This window comes from Odontesthes bonariensis, chromosome 5 (assembly GCF_027942865.1).
Source record: "Odontesthes bonariensis isolate fOdoBon6 chromosome 5, fOdoBon6.hap1, whole genome shotgun sequence".
Taxonomy (NCBI): Eukaryota; Metazoa; Chordata; class Actinopteri; order Atheriniformes; family Atherinopsidae; genus Odontesthes; species Odontesthes bonariensis.
This window is the reverse complement of record NC_134510.1, coordinates 13,986,912-14,002,891: the sequence shown is the minus strand read 5'-3', so window position 1 is coordinate 14,002,891 and position 15,980 is coordinate 13,986,912. Positions and strand designations below refer to the sequence as shown.

The following is a 15,980-nucleotide window of genomic DNA, read 5'->3' as shown; positions in this document are numbered from 1 at the left end:
ACCTTTATTCATTAGACCAGTGATACTCACTATTTTTTTCACAAGAGCCACATTGGCAGAGTAAAATCAAGGGAAGAGCCACTTTTACAACAACATACTAAGTCCCCTTTTGCAAATATGCATTTCTACATATAAAACATCCCACAAAAAAAGAAACAACACAGCCAATACATTTTCAATTAAGACCATATTTACCTTAATACTGGGATGAGCGGGAGCTGGCATGCATGCCTTTGACATTCTTCATGTTGTATTTATAGTTTGTTGTTGTAATCATAGTGAGAGATTCAAGATGAGCATGGTTTTTGTGCTGGTTTTGGCCCTTTTTAATTAAAAAACGATCAATTGTGCCTGCATCTCGCGCTGTCTAAAGGAGCTAGCGTGTGGTTTAACAGTGCCCCCTTTTGGAAACACCATTAAGCCTTAATTAATACTTAATAAAAATACTTAATACTGTGCAGTATTCGCTGTATGTTATTTGAAAAAATGCATTATTGTTACCATATTGTTTTAAGCTACTATGCGAGTGCGAGCCACCAATTAAAGCTTGAGGAGCCGCGCAATGAGTATCTCTGCATTAGACGGTGGGGTAAAATTAACCATTGGTGGGGTCTTTGAGACAAAGGCAATTCAAAGTAGAGGTACAAAGAAAATGAATTAAGAATGTTTCCTATCATCATAAATTATGGGAATGCATCCATGAGAAAGGGTTCTAAAAAAATATGGCTTCTTACGTAAAAGATGTTCTAGTGACTCAATTTGCCCAAGGTTTGGGATAAGTTGATTTGAGTCATTGGACAAGTTGCACAGTCTGGAGGTAAACTGACCATTTCAATTTTGAAGATATTTTAAATGTACTTTTATTTTTAAGGTACAGATCTTGCACAGGTGCTTACATTCTGTCCATTTACTTCCACTTAATGACAGAGATGTATAGTAACGAAGTAGAACTACTTCACTACTCTACTTAAGTACTAAAATGCTGTATCTGTACTCTACTGGAGTATTATTTTTTTCTCCTACTTCCACTTTTACTTCAGTACATATTTTCAATGAGTTTAGTACTTTTACTCCGATAAATGTTTTATGTGCTGCATCGTTAGTCGTTATTATAAACATGTCAGGAATATTTCCAAACCCCACAGTCACTCTAGTTCAAGTCTAACGTCCCGTTCAGAGTTTATTGATGCTATAATAACCATTGCATCCAATTTTACTGTGGCGCAAAGTTATACATGACGTAGATCTAATGTGTGCAAACTGAAGGGTGAAAAGACAGCTCGTGCTGCTCTCTGCTCAGCCTCTTTCGCTCTGCTGCCTGCCTGCGTCGAGAGAAAGTGCTTTGTTTGAACCAAAGATGGAAAGAACCAGAAACACCTTCAACTTCGAGTGATCGTGGTGGTGGCGGTGAGGAAGAAGACCACTCCTGGCCCTCCTTACAGTCTTTGTTTTCATTCGCCGGAGTGAAAGACAATTCATACAAAATGTAGTGCATACTATGCCTCCCAAGAGATTGCGAAATATTGGCCTTCAAAAATGACAAGGATGAAAAGAAAATGTGTAATGTGTGAAGTGATGGGAGATGCTTTAAAGGGACATACTTGCCAATACATATTCTTTTGTTCAAAAGAGTTAAGCTCTATGTTTTAAGGTGCTCTTGTACATTCCGCTGTACTGCTGTTACAGCCAAACATTTTGAATAATATAAACAATTTGATTTTCAAACTTTCGACTGATTTCTTTAATAACTACATTACACAATACTTTTACTTTCAGTACTTGAGTAGTAATTTTAAAAATAAACTACTTGCAATACTTAAGTACAAAACCTGTTTAATACTTTAGTACTTCCACTTAAGTACGGTGCTTAAAGAGCACTTCTACTTCTACTCATGTCACTTTTTTGTTAGAGTACTTGTACTTCTACTCAAGTCTGAATCGCTAGTACTTTATACATGTATGCTTAATGATGAGAAGAGAGTACAGAGTGCATTTAAAAATTTTGGTTTCAAAATATAGAGCTCTACATGGACAAGTACCAACGTACATCAGAGAACTTCTGCAGCCATATGTCCTCAGCAGGTCCCTGAGGTCATGTGATCAGGGCCTGCTGGCTGTGCAGCACACACGGTTGAAAACTACAGGTGACAGAGCCTTCGCAGCAGTGGCTCCCACTCTCTGGAACTCCCTTAATTTCTTATACTAAAACAACATAAATACAGCCAAATTAATTTTAGATTTCAAGATCTTAGTATTTTTTCCTTTTCTGGAATAATTTCTGGAACGCTATAGTTGTAACATACATGATAAAAAAAAAAGTTATGGTTGATTATACTATCACTATAGTTGATTTTTTAATATGAATAGAAAAATAATGGTCCGTTTATTAATTGAGGCTAATCATAAACCGTCATTAATATTAGATCTAGATCTGGGAAAGCTGGCCCCTGATAAGTACTAGTATGTTGGTTAATTAAGCTGTTAATTAAGTAAAAAATCTAAAGAAAAATAGTTACTAGCTAAATCTTCGCCTTTTTGAGACTATTGTAGTGTGACTGAAGGTACTTCCAGTAAATGAATAAAGTTTTAACAAACAGCAAAACATTAATCAAGTTCTATAGTATTACATCAGTAACTAACTTTCAACAAGGACGGCGACAGCAGCAGCATTTCAGTACATATAAGCCTCTGAAAACAAAACAACATTGAATAAATTATATTAAAATTTCCCACACCATTATTAATACGAGCATGCAGACTTGTCTGATTTGACGGGGGCTGACAGTGTATTCCGTTGATCTCGGTCTTTACTATGAGTTAGACTTGTGGACTTGGAGTTGTTCTGGATTTGGATACTTGCAAAGTGAAAAGTGAAATGTACTTGAAAAAAAAATCAAACTGGATGATACATGTTGCTGCAGAACAGAAAAAAAAATAATGTTTTCATGGATGACAAGATTAGCCCAGAAGGAATTATAAGCATGTCTTAAAACTGCACGGACTGAAAGTTGCCCCAACTCTCAGACACGCTGCTAAGATTTCAATTTGGGCAAGTCTTTTCTCCTCAGCTACACAAGCTCAACTCACAGACCAGGGGCCACAATTAGCGGCTAGCCATTCTGACCAGGGGGAAAGAGTAAATGACATCCACACTTAAGCCCTCCTAAGCCTGGGGAGTCGGCGCACGGAGCAGCCTCGGTGTTCTCCTCCTTCCAGTCAAGCATGGCTTCTTCAGGTGGTCCACACGCTATTGCGGGAGGATATATTCTAACTGGTATTAGAATATCCCTCACAAGACTGGGCTGCTTGGGATGACCAGCTGGGTGGATATACAGTAAGCTCGAGGAGATTGCAAAGCAAAAACTGGGACATTAAACGGGGATTCTTGTCTTGGTTCCGTGGTGGTGGCACAAAGCTGGGATCATTCTGGATGCCACGTCACCTGAGTAATCATATCCACCACTGGCATGAATCTTATGCCAAAGAGGAACAGCGGAAATCAGGAGCATACATTTAGTTCCAAGGTGAATGAGAGAAGAAGAAAAAGTCCTGAACAGCAAAAATATAGAATTTTCTTCTTTTTTTCTGGTCTAAAGAAACTAGCTTACTTTGTTGGACTGTTGGGAAATTAAAACTCCAATTGCATTGTTACCGCTGCCAAAACAAAAATGGGAACATAATAAAAAAATTAAATATTTAAAAAAATAATAAACCCACATTTCTTCACACCTTACCTCTTTTTTAAATGAGCATTGTGTGTTTGTGCATCTTTAAGTGATCTCACCCCCTCATGCCCACCCCTCACACCCCCTTCCTCCCCCACCCATGCAAATTAGAACTTCACACACGTTGCGGCAAGCTGCTGGGTGCTCTGTGATTTCACACGACCAATTAAGGCCCTCTTGGCAGTTGTGTGAACAGTTTCATTAGAGGAGATAATATTGCAAAGTGAAATGATAAGCAATCATTATGATTAATGCCCAGACATTACATTGCTTGTTAATGAGGTGTAAATGATCTCATTATTTTTTGAAAGAGTACAGATTAGATTAAAGTGGAGTGGACAGCACTCCTCGGTGTTCAGACAAGTTAGTGTTAATTAGGCCCAATCTCCAGGAGCAAATGAGCCGCAACCCTTTGGTAAACAATTAGGCTTCCATAGCCCCAGGCAAGATGGACAAGGATAGGCAACTGAATGGATAGATCACTAAAGAGATGAATGTTGAGGGAGTCTTCAAATCTAAATCAGATTTATTATCATGCATCCATGAAAAATTAGACTAATTCTAGCTCTTCTTACACTGAGCAATATAGTAACAGAAATATTGTTCACATTGTTTAACATAACATTATTAAATATATCAAACTATTACGTTTAAGATATTTAAGTTTTCGCTTCCAAACAGTTCTATTTGAAGACTCCAGTTGAAAGTAAATAATGGAGTTGATCCAGATTAGATTAATGCACGTCGGTCACTGTTCCATTGAGACAGACCCAGCAAGAGGCTAAACATTCAACATGGCTGCCGCCACAAGTCGTGGGGTTGGAGATGTATGAAAATAATTATTGTTTTGATTTATAGGCACTTGGTATCAACAGGGATCCTTGCAATCTACTGAAGAATCAGTTGACCACAAACGTGAACATATGGAGAAAAATCCGTCTTCCTGTTGTTGATATGTACCTCATCTCTCAGCCTGGTTCAAAGTTCATGAAGCAAATTCTGATGCTTGGATGCATGCTTCAACAGCATCACAGGATCTGTCAGCAAAATGAACATGACAGGGACGATGGATTGTCTGGTTGTGACAGGTTTGTATTGACATTTATTATTTTAGTCTAACTTTTTGAAACCTAATGAAACCTGTAAGCCAGTGAAGCATATCTGATTTTTTAAAAAATTGTTACTTCTGTTTATGTCACTCTGAGGTTCAATTCATTTCAATTCATTTTTATTTATATAGCGCCAAATACAACAAATGTCATCTCAAGGCACTTAGATAGTAAGTCCAATTCAAGCCAATTGGAATTCAATTAATTAATAATAATCATAATTCAGATTATTATTAATTGTTGTCATAACTATTTGACTCCCATCCTAAATACCAAAGGGAGTGTTGTTACACGTGATTTTTTTTTTCCACCTTATACTTATGTGGACTATAAATGGTAGATATCCTATCTTGCCAACCATTAAAAAAAAAAAAAAAACACAAACTAAGTTCTGCAAATCCACATTTCTGGGCCTGAATTCCAGTTGTCTCTGAACTGCAACATCTGGCTTTCCTTGCTGTACAAACTCGAATCTGTTTGTTGAGCTGATTACATCACACTTCTTCTCCGTTTTAAATGCGTTTACTGTGTTTTCCTACTGGCCGAACTGTCAGAGGTTATTGGGACAAGTGTCTCTTTGAGATTCGATGGGCATAACCACCTTCCTGCTATCGCACAGAGGTAGAATGAGAACTGAATATTGCAGACCGTAACTTCTGCTAAGAGTGTGTTGCATAAACAGCTATAGACCAAGAGCACATGAATCTAAAGGTTGTAGGTGTTTTGTTTAAAGAATATTCTACTCACATACAGTGGAAAATTGTCAAATATATGCAGGGTGATAGACTTCAAGGCCAAAGTTGCATAAAAACAGAGCTCAGCCTATTACTTTCAAGCTATCATTCATGGTGTGTCTTTATTAAATCAAACAACACTTCTTTTCATTAAAAAAACCTTACAATCAAAGTAAAATTAAACAAAATTAAAACCCACAAAAGCTTTTGTTGTTGTGTTTTTGTTTTGGACTTTTGTCATGAAAATCATTCAATAAGACTAAGTTTATTATATTTCTTTACTGAAATAATTGGCTATTTTTTCATTGTTGGAGAATCACAATAATGTCGGTAAAAACAAAGAAGAATATTCAATTCAAAGGTAGTCACTGGGAAAGTTACTGTGAAGTCTTTCAAACCCTGAATTGAAACAGTCGGTGTAGCGCTTCTCACAAAGAAAAACCGTGCTGTCTCATGAGCAGAGTTCCTGTATCGCATCTAAAGACTAGACTCTTCACAAAGGGAAATGTCTGCCTCTGACAACATTGATTTTACCATCCTGTTCCTTTGTCTAAACAGATATGCTTAAGATTATGACAAGAAAAGCGATGCTGTAATCCCCCTGCCATAGGAGTTATGTTTTAGAGACATCAGGCCCTTATCGGTGATTGATAACGTTTAACTCAAAAACATATAGAAGCATTAGGAAAGTCAATATTTTGCCAGCGAACGAAGGTGACCCCTAGTTCCTGTGTTTGCGGTGTGTGTGCGGAGGGCTTTGATGGTAAATTTGTAGGGTGGTTATGTGGGGAGGCTATTATGGATTTGCTATCTTGGCCTGAAGTGTTTGCAGCTGATTATGTGATTAAATCAATAATAATTTCTGTTTGGGCTCCTTTGCTCCTCTGCTTCATCTTCTTTTTCCTGTGTAGTTGAGTGGAACGGTGGGTGGGGACTCGTGTACACGAGTACAAATGCAGGCACAAATACACACACACACACACACAACCATATGCTACACAAAGCAGAACAACTGCATCACAGATGGCACAATGGGCACATTCCAGGGTCCAAAAAAAGTTTCCGTAACAACATTTTTCAATACAGCGAGGCATGTGATGTTAAAAGTGCTACAGTTGCCACAGTTTTTAAACACTCCTATCCCATACAGTAAAGGCATAAATACACCATTAAGACAGTTAAAGACACCCAAATACAACTATTAACATTCTAACAGAACAAACTTTAGCGTAGGATTTCTGACCTGTCTCAACGATACAAACCACAAAACAAGACTGAAGAAGTTGCCCAACATTTCAATTGCATCCATCTCCATGTTCCTTCATTTATGCCTCAGACCCTGGTTTGGTGACTCGTGCCAGCCACTCCTTAGCAACCACAGTCGCTCCCCTCTTTGGTTCTGCCAGGTTTGTTGTTATGTCTAGACTACAGGAAATGCAACATTACATTTGTTTACAACCAACAGGAACTAGAACCAGAAGCTGTTACGTGATTAAAGAGTGCTTCCAAGAGAGAAGGAGTGTGTGTGTGGCTCAACCCCCTGGGTTTGGCAACAATTGAGTCGTTCCAGGCGAACCAAAATGGCGAAACAGAGAGCTGCTCTCTGTATCAGTTGGATGAACAGGGTGCGTTCAACACTGCATTCTTTCTCATATTCCTGTCGCTGAAAGTAAGCTGAAGCCAAACTGTGACTTTAGTTGCATTGTGTGTGTACTTTCTTGAGGCTGATGTTTCTTTGGGCACGTGACTATAATATGCATTTAGTGTGTCTGTGGCTGCGTGTGTGTGTGATTTCGTGTGGCTGAGTTAACTCACAATCCCTCAGCAACCTCTTAAATCTATACCCAATAAAAATCAGCACCGGCTTGAAAAACAAAACCCAGGGAAACATCTGTAAAACATTGATTTTGCAGATTGCAAACCAACTGCATGGCTAATGAGAAAAGAAATCATTTTTGATTAATTAACCTAAAATAGGAGAATCTAAGCTGCCACAAGGGAGATGACAAGTGCTGCAGGCCTGATCACACAGGAGGGGTAGATACAGTAGAGCTGCTTCCTGCCCCAGCTGGCTTGTAGAGGGGAAGAGAGGCTTTGGGAATGTTAGCAGTTGAGGTATGGCTCCCATTACTGAGCCAAATTTACCAAGAGCCTTTGTGGTAATCAAATAGGAGCAAAATATTTTCCACTTGATCACTGTAGACCATTTATTCATGAGGGAAAAAATGTCGGTTAGCTATCAGCATTGGTGGAATTTACTGCATTTACAGTCATGTTAGCTGAGGAGTTCACACAGAGCACATTAAGAATAACGCACAAAAACGCAATTTTTCTCACACCTTCAGAGATATCGAGATACGGACAGAACTGGGAGAGATCATTTCTGCCACCAGCCAACTACAGAGGAGATTTTCATGCCGAATAGGCCCACATTTGAAAACAAAAATCAACAACCTCAAGCAATACTGTGATATATCATGGCAATCACATCATTTCAGAAAAAAAATCGTTTAACTTCTATGCATTTAAAGCTCGGATAGGCTCATGGAGAAGTTTCAGGGTGGGGTATCATTGCTACATCACGCCAAATTTTGTGAAAAAGTAATGGTAATAACATTCCGCATGACTTGGTGTGTTAATGATATGCTGGTGTGGCCCTTAGATGACTGACGAAACGCAATTTTCATTTTATCAGCCTGTTACATTTCAAATCTTCTTGTAATGTTGTAAATACGAATGTCGGAATTTGCGAGTTGCAAGGAAAAAAAGCAACCATGTATATATATTTCTAAGTAATAGTGGAAGAATAAAAGAGCAACAATTATCAGAGGAGTGTTAGGGTATCCCGGACCCTAACCATATCTTTATTCATATCTAGACATTTCCAGTCAAACATCTTCCAGTCTATAATATTTTTGGAGCCTTGAAATTGTAGAAAAATGACAATTTTTAAATAAGCAGATTTGACAGTTTCACGTAACACAAAATGTAAGCAGAAAGTTTACAGTTGTGATGTTAGTCTTTTCTTGTTTTTGTGAAACTGCAACTTTTTGTGCTGTGCACCCACGTAACTGTTACACATTCTACTGTGACAGCCTTTTGTATAACATTTGTCCCGTCTACCGAGAACTGCTGAAGCCGTAATATTAGTCTGCCATGGGTGTGACCTAGATGTTGTGACCACAGCCGATGAACGATTAATTAATGAAGAGTTAGTTATAGAAAGGATAAATGGGAATGGTACGTTGCTTTGCAGCTTATTTTTAACCAGACAAAATGCAAAGCGGTAGCCATTCATTGTACGTGCGCACAAATGCATGTGGTTTGAAAAGAAAACAAACAGCCATACTCAAGAGCTCAGACAGACAAGTAACCACACACACACGCACACAAACACACACACACTCATACATAGACACACAAACACCACGACAGAGAGATAGTGCGGGGAGCCAAGTTGAGCTGCACTCACAACACAGCTGGTTCTCCGAGGTCAATAAGAAACTCTTGAGTGTTTATTTGTCCAAGTGTTTTATTTGCTTTCTAATACAGCAGATTTGACAGATCTACTTGAAAAGAATCACAGCGTCTAAAGAGTGTGGGAAATTTCCACTCACTAAAGAAGCTTCTCTCTCCCCTTCATCTTTTTAATTCTATTAGTTTTTCATAATTCATTACCGTCCTGACTATTAACCCCAGTTGCCTTCATTTTACCATTTTTTTCGCCCCAATACGCATAATAGTCTCGCTCTAGAGCTCACTGGGGTGTTGCAGTAACAACCTCCTACCCTTCTGATGCCTAGACAGTAGGCCATTGTAAAGCTGAATCGCCATGGATTTATAGCCATAGTCCCGGGTTCCCAGAATGCAATGTCACTCTGTCACACTGCCATCAATCTGCAGTGTTTGACCAAAGACAAAGAGGGAAAAAATCCACGCTGAAAAGGAGCACAACAGCAAGGGTGACATTTCTTTCAGGCATGATCTAATTTTTATCAGCTGCCTGTCCGTCACAGGTAAAATGTGCGGGTACAAAGAACTCCCTTTTCTTAGAACAAGTCTGAATGCAGCCACATTACAAATAATCTCCCAGTTCATGACTTCACAATTCGGAAGGGGAAAATGATTACACCTTTTGACGCCAATGCTTTTCCCAAGGCATCGACTATCCTTTGTTATAAAAATGTGCAGCTATGCAGGAAATGTTCAACGTCTACACTAAAAACTTTTCGATTTCCCACAAACAAAACAGTCCACAGTCATACACTATATGCTGCAACCTCTCTGTGCTTACAGTGCATACAAAAACTTTCCCATGATCTGCACATGGAGGTATTGACTATCATAAATCAGCTTCATAATGGAGAAATTCTGTGTTTTTTTGAATAAGAGAAAGAAACCTAAATCCCCATGATTAATGTGCTCTCAAACTCTCTCATAGCCATGGCAACCAGGGCAGTTTGCCATGCCATGCAGAGGATCCAGGCGCTGACATAAAAGTAGTGTTTTTCCAAGTCACTGATGTCCTCTCAGCTCAGAACAATTAAAAATCTTAAAGAGTTTTCTGTCTTCACTCACTTCAAACAATATTCTGTTTTATGTAACGCCATCACATGAATAAACAGCAAGCATCTTTACAATGATTACCCTTTTCACGTCCTTTAACTGCTCTGTCATACACAGACTCCACTCACCTCCGTCCTGTGACACTCTTTGGAAAATATGTCAGAGGATTTTTTAAAATGAACGGCCTTGTTTGATACTACAGTCACGACACATAAATCATAATCTCTTTAAGGGGGAGGACATCATTATTGGATTAAACAATGGTAATGCCTTTTAATTATCTTATAGAGAAAAGGCCAAAGCAAAACGGTTGTCTTCACATGGCATTCCTGAGGTGAGGTTTTTGGGGAAATTTATACAATTGGGTAGACTGAAAGGATTTTCACTGCAAGGAAATGCTCCAGAAAGACACAGCGAGGTTAGCTGTTGTCATATAGAAAGGCAGAATTCTCTTAATTAGTTTTTTCTTATTCATTATTTTATCAGGTACTTTTCTCTTAATCTTTTCTACAGACAAATTGAGTTAATTCCAACATTGTATAAGTTGTTATTAGGAAAGAATAAGAAAAAAGTTTATGAATACCAGTGAAGATAAATGCATAAGAGTAATGTACTTCCATAACATAAGCTTTAATTCCATTTAACAATGCAAAAACATAAAAAATGAAGGAAAGTCGCATAAATAAAACTGAATATATCCCCAGGAAATGCCCGCTTTCAGTTAAACAGAACAGCTTTTATGCACAGCCAATAAAGTAAAGCATACGTTTCTTTCTTTTTTCTTTTTTTTTTTGAGATGTACATAAAATAAAATGGTCAAGGGACTTACAGAGTGTAGAAGCACAAATAATTGGGAACTGTGGATGTTAAAATAAGAGAGAACGAGGAAGAAACTCACCCACTGTGGCAGAGCTGCGATTATAAGTTTTCTGTTGATGCCTCGGATCTGTCAGGTACCTGATGTGAGCCTCCTTTAATTTACTGTGTCAATAACACTGCAGTGGAAACACAGCCAGCATGATAGATTGAGACGTTTTGCATGGACTTCTCTCCAAAGTGCCAATTGTTGAAAGTAAAATAAATAAAAACTGCCATTATCTAAATCACCTCACATGCCTCTGCTGCTACTTGTAGCTGCTGCTTTGGGAGCGGGTGTTTTCTTTGAGTTCTTCCAATTTATGAGGCATCAACATTCTCCTCAAGTAATTAGTCTCCAGCAGTTGCCGGATGTGGTTGATTTTGTGCTTTATCTACGTAAATGCTAAATCTACAAGTTTGCGTGCTAAAGCTACAAAGGAAAAGTCATGTTTGTGGATGCTTTCATATTAACACGTGTTAGTCAGAGAGTAGTTTGAAAAAGTTTGATTTACCTTCATTACAGCTAAGGACTTGAGTGTTGTCTTTGAACTAAAAAGTCTTAGCAGGGGGCCACAAAGTTCAATTAAAGGAAGAGAGGAGAGGTGAACATTGATTTAAAAGACAGTATTTCAAACTGCACCCCAGAGCACGGGGCAGGGCACTCACACTGATGACACTAATTCTTCAGGGAAATTTGCGTTAGTTGGTGTCTAGACATTTTATTACTTGGCCAAAGCAACAGAGAATGGCTCCCTCTCCATTTATAAGTCCTAGCTAAATACTTATAGGCAAGAAAAAGCTCTGGTGAATTGACATCTTTCAATCACACTTAAAGAGGAAATTGGTGAACTTCCACCGGCTTCCTGTTCAGATTCAGTTTATGAGCTCTCTGATAGCTGTTGATGAGATAAAACTCTACAATAGCAATACTTTATTTACCAATGTACAGTAATTGTCAATGAGAAAGTGTGTCCAAACTTTTGATTGGTACTTATAATTTGTTTTGAGTGTTGTTGGTTCACAAATTGTAGTCCAACAAGTTCTAAAAAGTAAAGTAAAGTACTACAAAGTAATACCCTTAAATATTAACCAAGCTGTAAAGTACTGACCATTTAAGTGGCAGGACTGACATATGACTCATATGAACATTTCCAAATTGGAGTAGACATCCTTTTCAAGTCGTTTGTTTAAGAAGCCATAAAGTCCTGAAAGTAGGAGGAAGGAAATGGGGCTGGGTGGTGTGTTAGCATTTTTAGTCGTTTTCATGTTCATGATGCTCAAGACCAACATATGACATCTGTTACAATGTGACTGTCACTCTGAAGGGTGCCATTTTGCTGGTTGCCTTGGTTTACATGTAAAGACACTACTTTAGGACAAAATTTCGTCCCTTTCTCGTTATGTTAAGACAACAGAGATAGAAATAAAACACTTTGATAGAGTTAGAAAATGATTAGGGCAAAAATACAATACAATGTTGATTTGTCTGGATTATGATTAAGTTGATGAAGTTGATTATAATTTGCTTGAAATGGATTGTATCTTAGAAGAGCCAAGAGATATGTATTTTGTGTGTCATTGTTGATTAAATCAAATAGTATTCTCTAAAAGCTGCAGCCAGATTTCTGATGAGAACTAGCAGGAGAGATCATATTTCTCCAGTTTTAGCTTCTCTCCATTGGCTCCCTGTTAAATTTGGAATAGAATTTAAAATTCTGCTCTCCATATATAACACTCTTAATGACCAAGCTCCATCACATCTTAAAGATCTCATTGTGCAATATCTTCCCAACAGAGCACTTCACTCTCAGACTGCAGATTTACTTGCGGTTCATAGAGTTTCTAAAAGTAGAATGGGAGGCAGAGTCTTCAGTTATCAGGTCCTTCTGTTGTGGAACATGCTGCCAGTTTGAATACATCCTCTATCTTTAAGACTGGGCATAAAATGTTCCTATTTGAGTTACAGATGGCTCAGGTGACCCTAACACATTCCATAGTTATGCTGCTACAAGCCTAGACTGCTGGGGAACCTCCCATCTCTCACTCTGCTCTCTTTTACGCCCCATGAACATGTGACATCATTGTATGTCATTAACTGGTATTACTCTTTTTTCTGCAGGCATCCCTGTCTTGGTGTTATGGTGCTTGTTGTTCCCTCTTTCCTGTCCTCTCAACCCCCAGCTGGTTGAGGCAGATGGCCATCCCTCTTGAATCTGGTTCTGCAAGAGGTTTCTTCCTGTTAAAAAGGAGTTTTCTTCTTTCCACCGTCATTGCATGCATGCTGAGGATAGGGGATTGGATTGAAGAGACGTTTCAGTGCAATCTGCTTGTTTCCTTAGCTAGGCAACATTTTTTTCTAATTGGCTTTGTATGAAATGGACTAATTTGGAATTGAATTAATTGGAATTGATTAGATTATGATTGTTTTATTGCAGTTGCTTGAACTGGGCTGTATCTTTGAAGTACCCTGAGATGATATTTGTTGTGATTTGGTGTTGAATTGAATTGGATCAGTATTTGTTGTCCCTTTATTTCTCTTTCTCCTTGAGATAAGAGCTCACGTTACTGGTGAGGATAACTTCTTCCTTTATTGAATTTCAACCCCTAGCAATGTAGCCTTCTGTCACCATTATCTGGTGACACTACACAATTTAGGCTATTTACTTTCATTTCAATTCAATTCATTTTTATTTATATAGCGCCAAATACAACAAATGTCATCTCAAGGCACTTAGATAGTAAGTCCAATTCAAGCCAATTGGAATTCAATTAATTAATAATAATCATAATTCATAAAATAATCCAATTCGTTCATATAGAGCCAATTCAAAAACAATTTCCTGGCTAAGAAAACCAACAGATTGCACTGAAAACTTTTTGTTTTTCGGTCCAATCTCCCGGCCTGAGCGTGCCTGAGGCGACTGTGGAGAGAAACGACTCCTTTTTAACAGGAAGAAACCTCTGGCAGAACCAGACTCAGGAAGGGTGGCCATCCGCCTCGACCAGCTGGGGTTTGAGAAGACAGAAGGGGGGGGGGGCACCGCGACGGCGGCACTGTAACACCATTCAAACAGGGAAACACGAGGTAATGACCATAATAATATCACATATACATAAAGAGAGTAAAGTGAGGAAAGGTGTGTCAGATGAGGCCCCCCAGCAGTCTAGGCCTATAGCAGCTTAACTATGGGATGTTTCAGGATCACCTGAGCCATCCCTAACTATAAGCTTTATCAAAAAGGAAAGTTTTAAGCCTGGTCTTAAAAGTGGAAAGGGTGTCTGCTTCCTGGACATTTACTGGCAGCTTATTCCACAATAGAGGGGCCTGATAACTGAAGGCTCTGCCTCCCATTCTACTTTTAGAAACTCTGGGAACCTCAAGTAAACCTGCAGTTTGGGAACGAAGTGCTCTGTTAGGAAAATATCTTACAATGAGATCTTTAAGATATGATGGAGCTCGGTCATTAAGCGCTTTATATGTAAGGAGAAGAATCTTAAATTCTATTCTGAATTTAACAGGGAGCCAATGAAGAAAAGCTAAAACTGGAGAAATATGATCTCTCCTGTTAGTTCTCGTCAAAACTCTGGCTGCTGCATTTTGGATCAACTGAAGGCTTTTCAGAGAATATGTGGGACAGCCCAATAATAAAGAATTACAGTAGTGGAATCTTGAAGTAACAAATGCATGGACTAGTTTTTCTGCATCACTCTGAGACAAGATGTTCCTGATTTTAACAATATTACGAAGGTGAAAGAAGGCAGTCCTAGAAACCTGTTTTATATGCGAGTCAAATGATAAGTTCTGGTCAAAAATAACTCCAAGGTTCCTCACTGTAGAACTAGAAGCCAAGGAAATACCATCTAGAGTAACTATATAGCTAGACAATTTCTCCCTGAAACGCTCAGGTCCAAAGATAACGACTTCAGTTTTGTCTGAATTTAGCAGCAGACAGTTCTGAGTCATCCAGGTCTTTATGTCTTTAAGACGTGCTTGTAGTCTGACCAACCTATTGGGTTCATCTGGTTTTATAGATAAGTACAGCTGAGTATCATTACTTCAAAGTTTATGCAAATGATTCATATTCCTTTTTTGCATCTTTTTAAAAGATAGCTTCAGATTTACTAAGCTAGCAAACAGAAACCCGGCTAGTCACAAAGAAAATGAGGGTTAGATTGATTAACCAATGATCCAAGTATCTCCCAGCCAATCCTTTGTAAATCAATATTCATCTACAAGATAGTCTGGGTTATGGAGTTATTAGAGAATATTAATAGATCATTACTCATTCATATCTTCATAATCATGCTAAATTCTGTGAGGTACCACAAAACTGTTACCAACGTGGCAGCCTAGTTTATCAGAAAACATATAACAGCTAAATCTGTTCTCTTGTCCATTGATAATTGATAGTGATAGTTGATTTTGAACCTGATAACTCTTCAAATGTAATTATTGGTCATTTTGGCCTCCATCAAACAACCCATGGGATCCTATATGGGAGGAGGATAGCCTCTAAGAAATTAATATCAACAAAATAAGTAGAAGCCAACAACAGAATAGTACATTGTTATGATGAAGCTGATTCCTCACTACATACTGTAATTAAGATATGGCATGTTGAGGTTTGGAGCACCAATAGAAAATGTTAAGCCCACATCTTAAACCACTTAAAATACTATAAGAAAATTAAATAAAAACCCATGATAAAATGGTAAAGACCCTTCAAAAAATGTAGCTCTATTTGGAGTAGGGGCACACTGTTCTACGGTGCAGCAAAAAATTTACAAAAATGTGCTTCATGCGAAAGTCATCAAAATGAAACCCTTTATGTGATATCTCTGCAAACCTTCTGTTTGCAAATGAACATTTAAACAAAAAAAAAAACATGTGACTTGATTAAGTTTAAATGAAGCTTTCTGGCTACACAGAGCAAAACCATGTTTGGAAGAAAATTGTGCAGACTTTCAAGAAAAGAACACACCTCACA

General features: G+C 38.3%; 1 protein-coding gene across 1 annotated transcript in view; it reads right to left on the bottom strand.

Moving 5' to 3' along the window:
* Positions 1 to 15,980, bottom strand: part of LOC142380565 (uncharacterized) — an 87,154-nt gene that overhangs the window by 46,450 nt on the left and 24,724 nt on the right. The gene's annotated exons all lie outside the window — the stretch shown is intronic.